Raw genomic sequence first — 6,995 nt, 5'->3', positions numbered from 1 at the left:
TAAATTAGAAACTGCCATGAAGAAGAAATACAAAATAAATAATTTAGAAGCTTTAAATCCACATAGACTAAAGAAGGACTAAATGCATAAGGGCCATGAACCAAAGAATAAATCTAGAATTAGACAGAAAAGGAAAATAACTAATAAAAAGAATGAGGAAACAAATCCTTTTAAGAAAAAAAGCACAGAAAAAGGAAATGTTAAAAACCCTAAAGAACAAAAGTTGAAGGAGAAAAAAGGAAGGAAGAATCTTGCTTGACTACTGAGAATACAAAAAAGAGGGGAATAATTAAATAACTACATAAAATCAAGAAGGAAAAAAGAACTAGTAAGTTCAGCAAAATTCAAAAACTAGGGTTAAGGTTCACAATTGGGGGTGGGAGGTGAGAGAGATGGGGTTAAAGGTGAGAGGCGAAGAATCTTTGGGAGTAGGGTTATCTTAAAATGGATTATGATCACATAAGAATGAATGAAATGAAGAGACAATATTGTATTTACAAAAGAGAAGGGGGAAAATCCTAATTTTAGAAAAAAATCCAGTATTCAAGACAAATGGTGGAAAATAGGAACCTAACTCTCAGAACTTTAAATGTGAATGGATTAACCAATATGATGAAAAACAAAAGACGAGTGATACACTGGATAGGAAAATAAAATCTTGCATTTTATCACTTTATTACTTATAAAAAACAAATAAAAGAAAAGACATATGCAATAAAATGAAGGACTGGAGAATCTTTTTTTTTTAACTATGTATCGGGTGAATTCAAAAAACAGTTGTAATCATATTAACAGGCAAATCAAAACAAACACACAACAAAAAGAGAAAAACAACGAAACTATATTATGCTGAAAGGAATCATAGACAACAGACCAATGTCGATATTAAACATATGCTCCAAATGTCTTAGCATCTAACATCATAAAGGAAAAATTAACTAAACTACAAGAAGACATAGATAGTAATAAAATAGTGGCAGGAGATTTCAATGTCCTCCGAGTTTTGGATATGTCCAACAGGAAGATAAACAAAAGGGAAAATAGAGAATTGAACAAAGTTTATTACATTTTCTAAATGGCACCGCTAACGAATACATAAATATGTATATATTTTATACCTATAAATAGATATACACATGTAAACACATATATATTCATATTTCTCATCGCCATGTGGAACTTTTACAAAAATTGACCATGGGTTAAGGAAGAGAGATATTAAAAATAAATGTCAAAAGATAGAAATAGTAAATACACTTTACAGATGATAACCCACTAAAAATAGTGATCAGTTCAGGAAGCACAAACAAAAGACACGACCCAAATGGAGACTTAACAATGAAATCCTAAATAATAAGTGGGTCCAAGAAAAATCATAGAAACAATATTTACATGAAAGAAAATGATAATGATGAAACAATATACCAAAATTTCAGAGATAAAGCTAAAATAGTCCTTAGAGGAAAAATAATGTCTCTTCAAACATATATTAGCAGAACAGAAAAAAAGAGGATTAATGAGTTGAATTTGCATTAAAAAATTAAAAAGATAAACTAGAAACAAAAAAACCTATAGAAATGATAAACACAACTAAAAGCTAGTTGTTTTTAAAGACTAATTAAATTAATAAATCTTTGTTGTTGTTGTTCAGTTGTGTCTAACTCTTTGTGGTCCCATTTGGGTTTTTTTTGGCAATGATATTGGAGTAGTTTGCCATTTCCTTCTCCAGCTCATTTTATAGATGAGGAACTGAGGCAAAGAGGGCTAAGTGGCTTGCCCAGGATCACATAGGTAGTAAGTGTCTGAGGCCAGATTTGAACTCAAGAAGATGTGTCTTCCTGACATCAGGCCTAGCTCTCTCACCACTACGCCACTTAGCTGCCCTAATAAACCTTTAGACAATCTGATTTTTTTAAAAAAAAAAGGGCAGAAAATCAAATCAACAACATGGAAAAGAGCAGTGTGATATCACAATAAAAGCAGAAGAAATGAAGAAGAATGATCAGAATCTACCAGTTGTATGCTAACAAAACTGAATATAAGAGCAATAGAGGGATGCCTTCAAAAATATAAAATGCTCAGAGTTATAGAAGATCAACTAGAAATCTTAAGTAATTCAATCTCAGAAAAATAAATGGAACTAGCTGTAAAGGAATGGCCAAAAGTGGGGAAAAGCCCTCCTGCTTAGGTTCACCAGGGGATTCTACCAAACTTTTAAAGAAAAATTAGTACCCATACTATCCAACTTAATTTCCAAAATTGAGAAGGAAAACATCCTGTTAGATTCCTTTTATGATGCAAATAGAATTCTAATACCTAAATCAGGGAAAGATAAAGCACAGAAAGAGAACTACAGTTCAATGTATTACTGAAAATAAATTCAAAATTTTGAACTAAAGTCCTGTCAAACAGACTATGACAGTTTATTCAAGAAATTGTTATTTATGACCAAGTTGGATTTATTTAAGTGATTCAAGGATGCCTCAAGGAAAACAATGGTATAATCAATCATATTTAAAATAATTAAATCCAGAACCACATGATTATCTTAATAGATGTGGAAAAAGCCTCTGATAAAGTACAACACTAATTTATGCTAACCTCCCTCGAAGTATGGGCATAAACAGATCTTTTTAAATATCATAAAAGTATTTGTCTAAAATGAAAAGAAAGCAACACATGCAATAAAGATATGCTAGAATCTTTCCCAATAAATACAGGAATAAAGCAAGGATATTCACTCTCCTCATTATTATTTGATGTAGCCCTGGGAATGCTAGCAATAAGAATGACAAGAGAAATTAATTAAAGTTAAAAATGTAAAGAGAGGGTAAAACTATCCCTATTTGCTGCTTATATGATGACTTTCTTAGAAAGTCTTAGAGAGTCAGCAGAGATACTAATTGATGTAATTAATATATTAAGCAAAGTTGCAGGCTACAAAATAAACACTAAAAAAAAATCAACAATATTTCCATAAAGTATCAAAATCCAAAAGAGAATAATAGAATGGGAAATCCCATTACAAATAACTGTAAAATTCATAAAGTATCTGGGGGATCTATGAAAGCACGTAGAATATTTATATAGATTCAATTATAAAGAAGTCCTTAAAGAAAGAATAAGTTAAATAATTGGAGGAATATCAGGGCTTATGGTTGGGTCACAATATAATAAAAAAGACAACATACTAAAGTTAATTTTTACTTTAAATACTATACCAACCAAATTATCAAAGGGATACTTTATGGACTCGATAAAAGAATAACAAAATTCATCTGGAAAAATCAGAAATTTAGAACATCAAGGGAAATTATGAAAAGAGGTAGGGCTAAAGGAAGAACAGCACTTCTAGACCTCAAGCTATGTTATAAATCCAAAACTATCTGATATCAGTATTACAGGGTCAAAAGGCGAGCATGGTTTAGTAACTTTTGGAGCATAGTTCCAGATTGGAGCATAGTTCCAATTTCCAGAATGGCTGGAGAATGGCTCCATCAACAGTGGATCAATGTAGGTCAACTTCCCAGCAGCGCCTTTAACATTTGTCATTTTTCCCCTTTTGTCAGTTTTAACAATCTGATAGTTGTGAGCTCGGTATTGCTTTAATTTGCATTACTCTAATTATTAGTTATTTGTAGCATTTTTTATATGACTTTAGATAGCTTGGATTGCTTGCCTTGAAAGGTGCCTGTTCGTATCCTTTGACCACTTATCAATTATAAATTTTAATCAGTTCCTTATATGTCTTGGAAATAAGACCTTTATCAGAGGAACTTATTACAAAGTTTTTTTCCCCCTCATTTAACTAATTGATATAATACATATTTTTCTAATGCTTCAGAAAATCTCCAATTTCATCAGTATTGGTATTCACAGATCATAACCCTTCTCAGCCTTAGGAGATGGTGTTCATAATTTGCTGTGGTCAAAAAATTTATTATCTGGTGGTCAAGTTCTGGAGATCAGTCTCTCTGAAGTTAACTCTGATGAGAGGTAAATAGTTTGGTATATAACCTCTATTCCTAACTCTTTCATCTTTTGCTCTGCTTACATAATCTACATAGTCTTCAAGAATACAGGCTTACTTTCAAATCATGATGAAAGACTGGAATAGGAATTTAGTGGAAGGATGTTTTATATATATATATATATCTATATTCATAGATATATATAAGCATATATCTAACACATATATTTACATTTATATTGTGTATAGCTTTTAAAGAGTAATTTCCCTGATCCTTCACGTATTAATATAATGAGACTTAAGGCCAGACCAATTTAATATATAAATGTATATACATATATGAAATATAAACATATATGTATGTATGTATATATACGTATATATATATACATAAAATATACAAAATCTAGAGCTGTGGTTTCATTGGTGTCAGTAGCTGTAGATGTATAAACTCTTTTTTTATCAATGCAGATCAGCAAATGTCAGTGACAGGGTCACAGAGCCAGTAAGTGTTAGAAATGAGACTTAAACTTAGGTCTTGTTGAATTCTGGGTTGACCCTGTATAAATTATGCAAGCTTCCTCTCATATTACACACACACACACACACACACACACACAAATTATTTATATATATATATACACAGACATATGTATATACATATATACTCACATGAACACATATATGTATGTGTGTATACACATATTTCTATATGTGTATATTTTTAAAAAAAAAGAAAACAAACAAGACAATGAAAATGGAAGAAGAAGGAAACAGGCTATGTATTTCTTTTTGTCTTCTGGGAGCACAGACAGCATGTTTCAAGCTGTTTAGTGGTTATGTTCAGCAGTGGGAATCCCCGATGGCGCCATGCCCCCAGCCTTCCCTTTGGCTGCCCAGAAAGAGAGTTAATGAACAGGGACAGAAGCTACTAACAAAAGAAAAAATACTTTATTTATTATTTACTAATCTCCAGAGTCCCTGTGCTACTCAGAATTAGAGCAGTTTCTCATATAATTGCTTAACATCTTCTGGTTTGACACAGATGTACTTAGCAAAGCAAAGACAATACTGCAGAAAACCTGCATGCTGAGCTCTTTGTCAGGGAACAGGGGAGGGAGCTAAGTTTTAACCCCTCAATGGATTTCATAATTTTTCCCCAATTTTTTTTCCTCTCTTGAATTTCTTTGCTCTACGACTGGAGTCCCTCTCCTTTTTGTTCATAAAAATATTATAAAGAGCCCCCACATGAAGGGAAAAAAAAACCTCTTGAAGTCCATCTAGTCAAACTAAAGTTTTTTTTTTTTTTGTATAAAGCCTCAGGCCACTGTATACTAAACTTTGGGACCCTCTACATTAAAGGGTCCCCTGGAAATTAGAAATAACATTTGGGGCATGATTTTCCCATTAATTCATTAAATCTCATGTGGTAAGTGTTCTAAGTTAAGTGGTGCAACTAAGACACAACTCTGGGTCACTCTTGATTCTTTGCCTGACTTGAATCTCATTACATCCTGACCCGGATCTTGCTGGCAACGTTAGCCCAACTTTGTTGTTTATTACTATAATTGAAGTACCAAAAAAAACAAAAAACAAAAAACGGTGGGGGTTGGGGGGGGGGAAGGAGTTAATGAGATAAAGACAATTCAGCCAGGCATTGGCTAATGCCAAACTCCTCATTTTCTTGAGTAGACTATTTTAAATAGTTCTTTTGTGTCACTTGGAGCACTTGGCACAGTACTGGGTACATATTAGGTGTTTGTTAAATCCTTACTGAGGCACATTCTATACTCAGACTGGGCAGGACTCTCCTGAGTGTGTGTGTAGTGTGGTGGGAGTGGAAGGTTTTCTTTAGTGACGGTGGGAAGGGGGCAGTTTAAAGGCTTTCTGGGGACAACAAGTCTAAGTACTACTTTGGGACTGACTGTTAGCGAAAAGAAAGATATTGAGTCCATGACTAGGGAGAAGATGGTGCAGAAGTGAAGGGAAAAAAATAAACTGCTTGATATAATCAGTTGAGTTTTTTAAATGGTTTGGTTTTAGATTAATGTTAAGAAACCCTCTTATACCCATCGTGGCATCATTGTCCTGAGAGCCAGGTTTGGGGGAATGAAAGAAGCCTTGGGCTAGGAGTAAGATGCTAAGCTAAGATTTCTCCTCTCTGGTCCTTTTCTGTAAAGTTGTTGAAAGGAAATTTCTTTGTTTGGGCTTTCCCCTTGGTTAATGAGGCAAAACTCAGGAAAAAGAGAATTGAAAGAGTTTATTAAAATATGTCAGGGTAGCAACATGTTCACAGGCTGATCACTGGGGTCAGCAAGGGATTAAAAATGGAGTCAGTTTTTATTTATAACTTTCATAAAGAGATAAAGATAATTCAGACAGGTCCATGTCAGCCAAAGGGGATGGGCCATTGCCTCTCAGCTCCTCCCCAAGGTAGCAGTTATGTGAGTTTAACAGGTAGGGATATAAATATTACAGGTAGGGGAACCTGCTGAGTAGCAGGTAATACAAAGCTGCAGACTGGTTGACGCCTTCCCCAACAGAACCTCCCTTTACAAAGCCTTCCCTAACACTGATTGACTAGCCCAGCAAGCAACAATGGGTCACTGAGTCAGCATAACTTTTTATTTTTTAAATAACATTTTATTTTTTTCAATTACGTGTAAAGACACTTTTTAACATTCATTTAAAAAAATTTTGAGTTCCAAATTTTTTCTTCTCTCCCTCCCCTCAGAATGGTAAGCAATTTGATAGAGGTTATATATGGTTAGCATAACTTTCAATAAAGTAAAGGCTTTGAACCAAATGATCTCTAGGATATCTTCCATTCCTAAAATTCTGTAATTCTATGAATTCAATTTAATCTGCTCCAATACGTTGTTTCTTTTATCAATCATATATTTTCTTTTAGGAGCAGCAAAATAGAATGCCTACCATGGAGTCAGGAAGACCAGAGTAAGAATCCAGTCTCAGACACTTATCAGCTGTTTTACCGTGGGTAAATCACTTAATCTCTGTCCCAGTT

Source organism: Vombatus ursinus, unplaced genomic scaffold (genome assembly GCF_900497805.2).
Source record: "Vombatus ursinus unplaced genomic scaffold, bare-nosed wombat genome assembly UNPS02015255.1, whole genome shotgun sequence".
Classification (NCBI taxonomy): Eukaryota; Metazoa; Chordata; class Mammalia; order Diprotodontia; family Vombatidae; genus Vombatus; species Vombatus ursinus.
The sequence above is the reverse complement of the archived record's forward strand: the minus strand, read 5'-3'. Positions refer to the sequence as shown.